The following is a 7,420-nucleotide window of genomic DNA, read 5'->3' as shown; positions in this document are numbered from 1 at the left end:
TTCTTTCTTAGAATGAGAACAGTAGCAATCCTCAGGTTTTTAATATAACATTGAATGAGACCATTTTTCCATATGGTTTGCATGGTGCTAGACTGTAAACTTTCAGTAAATGTAAGGCATTTTTAGAAGTAATAATAATATATGAGTATTACTATTAGTCTACCAAAGCAGAGAATTTTTTTTTAATAGGAGAGATTTTTAGGGATGCAACGACTTTATTTTTTGACACTCATTCTGATTACAATGCTCTTTCTGTCAATAAAAATCCTAACTATTTTTCAACACTCAGCTCTTATACTATCATTAAGATTCTCTCAAATACTTCAGTAACCACTAATCTCCTTTTGAAACTGAACAGTACCCTGTGGGGACCCCCCGGATACAAAAGTCCCTCTGTGTCCCCCATTTCTTGTTTGTAGGAAAAATGCTTCAGCCTCCTAGACACTCCCTGAGTTCCAAAGGGCAGATTCAAACAGCTACTAATTAGGGAAGTGAGTAAATGCAGAAACAAAGGGAAAGAAGTCAGGAAGCAATAGTGCGTAGATAAAGCAGAGTCCTAGTTTCTTCTCAAGGCATACACATAACAATATATCTTTGAGCTCTTATACAGGAACTAAGGTCCCCATCTAAGTAGAGAATGGTAACTTTGGGATGAGCACAAGATTCCTGGAATACCACCCTGTTACCTCACCACCAGCCAATCAGAATAAAGTCACACACCCTGCAGCCCTCACTTCTAATTTTGCCTTTAAATCACTTTCTTGAAAACCATTAGGGAGTTCAGGTCTTTTGAGCAAGAGCCTCCTGTTATCTTTGCTTGGCCCTTGCAATAAACCTTTTTCAGCTCAAAACTTTAACATTTCAGTTCGTTTAGCCTCACTGTGCACCAGGCAAATGAACTTAGATTTGACAACACTTTGAATTATCTTAGTATTGTTAGGAAGTTATACAAAATTTTAACAATGTAATTTATAGAAACTTCTTTGAATTCAAACAGAACTATGCTTGAATCCCTTCTCTGTCATTTCCTAGCTATGTATTATTAAATAAGTAGCTATAATTGATCAAATATAAGAGACTGCCCAAGTTTCAAATTAGAAGACCCAAAAGAAGTTTGAATTTAAAAACTGAGTTACATATTTGCTTATAATTTTAAATGTAGTTGTAGATTTTAAAAACATCTATTAAATAAAATAATATATTGATTATTTTAATTAATTAAATAACTTGAAGTATAAGTGATTTACAATGTTTCAGGTGTAGAGCAAAATGATTATATATTAATACTATAAATTATATATATTATAAATTTATTTATATATACATACATATATATACAAATATATATTCAGTTACTTGTAATAACCTACAATAGAAAAGAATCTGAACAAGAATATATTTGCTTCTTCAGATTCTTTTCCATTATATGCTATTATGAGCTATTGAATATAGTTGCCTGTGCTATACATTAGGTCCTTGTTATTTATCTCTTTTATATATAGTAGTATCTGTTAATCCCAAATTTCCACTCTATCCCTCCCCCACCCTTTCCCATTTGGTAACATTAAGTTTGCTTTCTATGTTTGTGAGCCTATTTCTGTTTTGTAAATAAGTTCATTTGTATTACTCTTTTTAGACTTCACATACAAGTGATATCATATGATATTTACTTCACTTAGTATGATAATCTCTAGGTCCACCCATGTTGCAGGAAATGGCAGTATTTAAATTATTTTTACAGCTGAGTAATATTCCATTGTGTGTATATATTTTATATCTATATCTATATATACAAACACACATACATATATACACATACGTATACATACATACATATATACACATATGTATACATACATATATATACACACAACATATCTTCTTTATCCATTCATCTGTTGATGGATATTTAGATTGCCTCCATGTCTTTGCTGTTGTATTGTAAATAGCGTTGCTATGAATATTGGGGTACTTACATCTTTTTGAATTACAATTTTTGTCTTTTCCAGATATATGCCCAGGCATGGGATTGCATGATCATATGGTAACTCTATTATTAGTGTTTTAAAGAACTTCCATACAGTTCTCCATAGTGGCTGCACCAATTTACATACTTACCGACAGTGTTAGGAGGGTTCCCTTTTTCCCACACCCTCTTCAGCCTTTATTATTTGTAGACTTTTTGATGATGACCATTCTGGTAAGTGTGAGGTGGTTTCTCATTGTAGTTTTGATTTGTATTTCTCTAGTAATTAGCGATGTTGTGCATCTATCTATGTGCCTGTTGCCCATCTGTATGCCTTCTTTGAAGAAATGTCTATTTAAGTCTTCTGCCCTTTTTTTGATTGGGTTTTTGTTTTTTTGATATTGAGCTGTATAAGCCATTTTTTTTATATTTTGGAAATTAATCCCTTGTTTGTTTCATGGTTTGCAAACATTTTCTCCCAATCTGTAGGTTGCTTTATAATTTTATGGTTTCCTTTTTTGTGAAAAAGCTTTTAAGTTCAATTAGGTCACATTTATTTTGCTTTTGTTTCCATTACTTTAGAAGATGGATATAAAGAAAGATTGCTGTGATTTATGTCAAAGAGGGTTCTGCCTATGTTTTCCTCTAGGAGTTTTAGAGCATCCAGTCTTATATTTAGGTCTTTAATCTATTTGGAGTTTTTTTTTTTTTTTTTTTTTTTTTTTGTATACAGTGTGAGGGAATGTTCCAACATCACTGTTTTACATTTGCTGTCCAGTTTTACCAGCACCAATTATTAAAGAAATAATCTTTTTCTCCACTGTATATGCTTGCCTCCTTTGTCATAGATTAATTCATCATAGGTGTGCCAGTTTATTTTGGGGCTTTCTATCCTGTTCCATTAATCTATGTGTCTACTCTTCTTCCAGCAACACATTGTTTGGTTACTGTAGCTTTGAGGTATAGTCTGAAGTTAGGGAGCCTGATTCCTCCAGCTCTGTTCCTCTTTCTCAAGATTGTTTTGACTATCCAGTGTTTTTTTGTGTTTCTAAATAAATTTTAAAATCTTTTGTTCTGGCTCTGTGAGAAATGACATTGGTAATTTGATAGACATTGCATTGAATCTGTAGATTGCCTTGGGTATGGTTATTTTAACAATATTGATTTTTCCAGTCCAAGAACATAGTATATCCTTCCATCTGTTTGTGTCGTCTTCAACTAGTTTCAGCAGCATCTTATAGTTTCCAGAATATAGGTCTTTTGCCTCCTTAAATTGGTTTATTCCTAGTCATTTTATTCTTTATGATGTGATGCTAAATGGGATTGTTTCCTTAATTTCTCTTTTTGATATTTCATTGTCAGTGTTTAGAAATGCAATGGATTTCTGTCTATTAACTTTGTATATTGTGACTTTACCAAATTAATTGATGAGCTCTAGTAGTTTTCTAGTAGCATCTTTATCATTTTCTCCATATAGTATCATGTCATCTGTAAATAGTGACAGTTTTACTTCTTTTCCAATTTAGATTCATTTTATTTCTGTTTCCTCTCTGATTGCTGTGGCTAGAACTTCCAATACCATGTTGCCTTAAAGTAGCAAGAGTGGGCATCCTTGTCTTATACCTGATCTTAGAGGTAATGCCTTCAGCTTTTCACTACTGAGTGTGATGTTAACTATCAGCTTGTCATATATGGCCTTTATTATGTTGAGGTATATTCCCTGTATGCCCACTTTCTGAAGAGATTTTATCTTAAGTGGATGTTGAATTTTATCAAAATGATCATATGGTTTTTATTGAGATGATCATATTAGATGATATAGAGTAAGTCCCCTACATACAAACGAATTCCATTCTGAGAGCACATCGTAAGTCCAATTTGTTCTTAAGTCTGACAAGTTATCCTAGGTACCCAACTAACATAATTGGCTATATAGTACTGTAATAGGTTTATAATACTTTTCAAATAATACATAAAAATATTACATAAAACAAATAAATAAAAAACAAACACAAAAAATAAAGAAAATATTTTCATCATACATCATACTGAGTACAGTACCTCAAAAAGTACAGTAGTACAGTACAACAGCTGGTGCTCCTTAGCAGTACCAGCTACATCACTGCTACTTTATGCTTGCTTCTGAACATCCTGGGCTTATAATAAAGATATTGTACTACTGTACTCTATACAATACTGTACAGTAAAGTACACTAAAGCACAACCACTTGTAGAGGATGCACGCACATGACAATGTACACCAGACATGTGAACTAGCTTCCATGATTGGACATGTGAATGCATGTTCACATCTTTGAAAGTTCACATGAAGGTTCGTATGTAAGGGACTTGATGTATTGAGATGATCATGTTTTTTATTCTTCAATTTTTTAATGTGATATATCATACGGATTGATTTGTGGATATTGAAAAATTCTTACATTCCTGGGATAAATCTCACTTGATTGTGGTGTATGATCTTTTAAATATATTGTTAGCTTCGGTTTGTTAATATTTTTTTGAAGGTTTTTGCATCTATGTTCAGCAATGTTATTGGCGTACAATTTTCCTTTTTGTGATATCATGGTCTGCTTTCATTATCAGAGTGATGGTGGTCTCACACAAAGAGTTCAGAAGTGTTCTTTTCTCTGAAATTTTTTTAGAATGGTTTCAGATGGATAGGTGATTACTCTAAACTTTTGGTAGAATTTACCTGTGAAATCATTTGATCATGGACTTTTTTGTTGGGGTTTTTTAAATTACACATTCAATTTCAGTAATTATAATTGTTCTATTAATATTTTATATCTCTTCCTGATTCATCCTTGGGAGATTGTACCCTTGTAAGAAATTATCTATTTCTTCTAGATTGCCCATTTTATTTGTGTATAGTTGCTTGTGGTAGTCTCTTAAGATGCTTTGTATTTCTGTGGTGTCAGTTGTAACTTCTTTTTCAGTACATTTTCTTTCTTTCATTGGGATATAGTTGTTTTACAATGTTGTGTTAGTTTCTACTGTACGGCTAAGTGAAATAGAGTTACCTATGCTATACAGCAGGTTCTTATTAGTTATCTATTTTATACATGTTAGTGTATATATGTCAATCCCAATCTCCCAATTCACCCCCCACTCCCCACCCCCTGCTTCTCCCCTTGGTGTCCATACATTTGTTCTCTACATCTGTGTCTCTGTTTCTACCTTGCAAAACATTTTTCTAGATTCCACATGTATGTGTTAATATACATTATTTATTTTTCTCTTTCTTACGTCACTCTGTATGACAGTCTCTAAGTCCATCCACTTCTCTACAAATGACCCAATTTTGTTCTTTTCTATGGCTGAGTATATTGCATTGTATATATGTACCATATCTTCTTTATCCATTCATCTGTCAATGGACATAGAGGTTGATTCCATGACTTAGCTATTGTAAATAGTGCTGCAATAAACATTGGAGTGCCTGTGCCTTTTTGAATTATGGTATTCTCAGGGTATGTGCACAGTAGTGGGATTGCTGGGTCATAGGGTAGTTCTATTTTTAGTTTATGTAAGGAACCTCCATACTGTTCTCCATAGTAGCTGTATCAGGTTACATGCCCACAAACAGTGCAAGAGGGAGCCCTTTCCTCCCCACCCTCTCCAGCATTTATTGCTTGTAGATTTTTTTTATGATGGCCATTTGGACTGGTGTGAGGTCATACCTCATAGTAGTTTTGATTTGCATTTCTCTAATAATTAGTGATGTTGAGCAGCTTTTCATGTGTCTCTTGGCATCTGTATGTCTTCTTTCGAGAAATGTCTATCTAGGTCTTCTGATCAGTTTTTGATTGGGTTATTTGTTGTTTTGATATTGAGCTGCATGGCCTGTTTATATATTTTGGAGATTAATCCTTTGACTGTTGATTCCTTTGCAAATATTTTCTCCCATCCTAAGGTTTGTCTTTTCATCTTGGTTATGATTTCCTTTGTTGTGCAAAAGCTTTTAAGTTTCCTTAAGTCCCATTTGTTTATTTTTTGTTTTTATTTCCATTACTCTAGGAGGTGGGTCAAAAAAGATCTTGCTGTGGTTTATGTCAAAGAGTGTTCTTCCTATGTTTTCCTCTAAGAGTTTTATAGTGTCTGGCCTTACATTTAGATCTTTAATCCATTTTCAGTTTATTTTTGTGTATGGTGTTAGGTTGTGTTCTAATCTCATTCTCCTAAATGTAGCTGTCCTATTTATTGAAGAGGCTGGCTTTTCTCCATTGTATATCCTTGCCGTCTTTGTCACAGATTAGTTAACCATACGAGTTTGTCTTTATTTCTGTGCCTTCAATCCGATTCTATTGATCTATATTTCTATTTTTGTGCTAGTACGATACTGTCTTGATTACTGTAGCATTGTAGTATAGGCTGAAGTCAGGGAGCCTGATTCCTCCAGCTCCATTTTTCGTTCTCAAGATTGTTTTGGCTATTCGGGGTCTTTTGTGTTTCCATACAAACTTTGAAATTTTTTGTTCTAGTTCTGTGAAAAATGCCATTGGTAGTTTGATAGGGATTGCATTGAATCTATAGATGGCTTTGGGTAGTAGAGTCATTTTCACAATGTTGATTCTTCCAATCCAAGAACATAGTATATCTCTCCATGTATTTGTATCATCTTTAATTTTTTCATTGGTGTCTTATAATTTTCTGCATACAGGTCTTTTGTCTCTGTAGGTAGGTTTATTCCTAGATATTTTATTCTTTTTGTTGCAATGGTAAATGGAAGTGTTTTCTTGATTTCACTTTCAGATTTTTCATCATTAGTCTATAGGAAAGCCATAGATTTCTGTGCATTAATTTTGTATCCTGCCACTTTACCAAATTCATTGATTAGCTCTAGTAGTTTTCTGGTAGCATCTTTAGGATACTCTATGTATAGTATCATGTCATCTGCAAACAGTGAGAGCTTTACTTCTTTTCCGATTTGGATTCCTTTTATTTCCTTTTCTTCTCTGATAGCTGTGGCTAAAACTTCCAAAACTATGTTGAATAAGAGTGCTGAGAGTGGGCAACCTTGTCTTGTTCCTGATCTTAGTGGAAATACTTTCAGTGTTTCACCATTGAGAACAATGTTGGCTGTGGGTTTGTCATATATGGCCTTTAATACGTTAAGGAAAGTTCCCTCTATGCCTACTTTCTGCAGGGCTTTTATCATAAATGGGTTTTGAAGTTTTTCAAAAACTTTCTCTGCATCTATTGAGATGATCATATGTTTTTTCTCCTTCAATTTGTTAATATGCTCTATCACATTGATTGATTTGCATATATTGAAGACTCCTTGCATTCCTGGAATAAACCCCACTTGATCATGGTGTATGATCCTTTTAATGTGCTGTTGGATTCTGTTTGCTAGTATTTTGTTGAGGATTTTTGCATCTATATGCATCAGTGATATTGGCCTGTAGTTTACTTTCTTTGTGACATCCTTGT

Source organism: Lagenorhynchus albirostris, chromosome 14 (genome assembly GCF_949774975.1).
Source record: "Lagenorhynchus albirostris chromosome 14, mLagAlb1.1, whole genome shotgun sequence".
NCBI lineage: Eukaryota > Metazoa > Chordata > Mammalia > Artiodactyla > Delphinidae > Lagenorhynchus > Lagenorhynchus albirostris.
The sequence above is the reverse complement of the archived record's forward strand: the minus strand, read 5'-3'. Positions refer to the sequence as shown.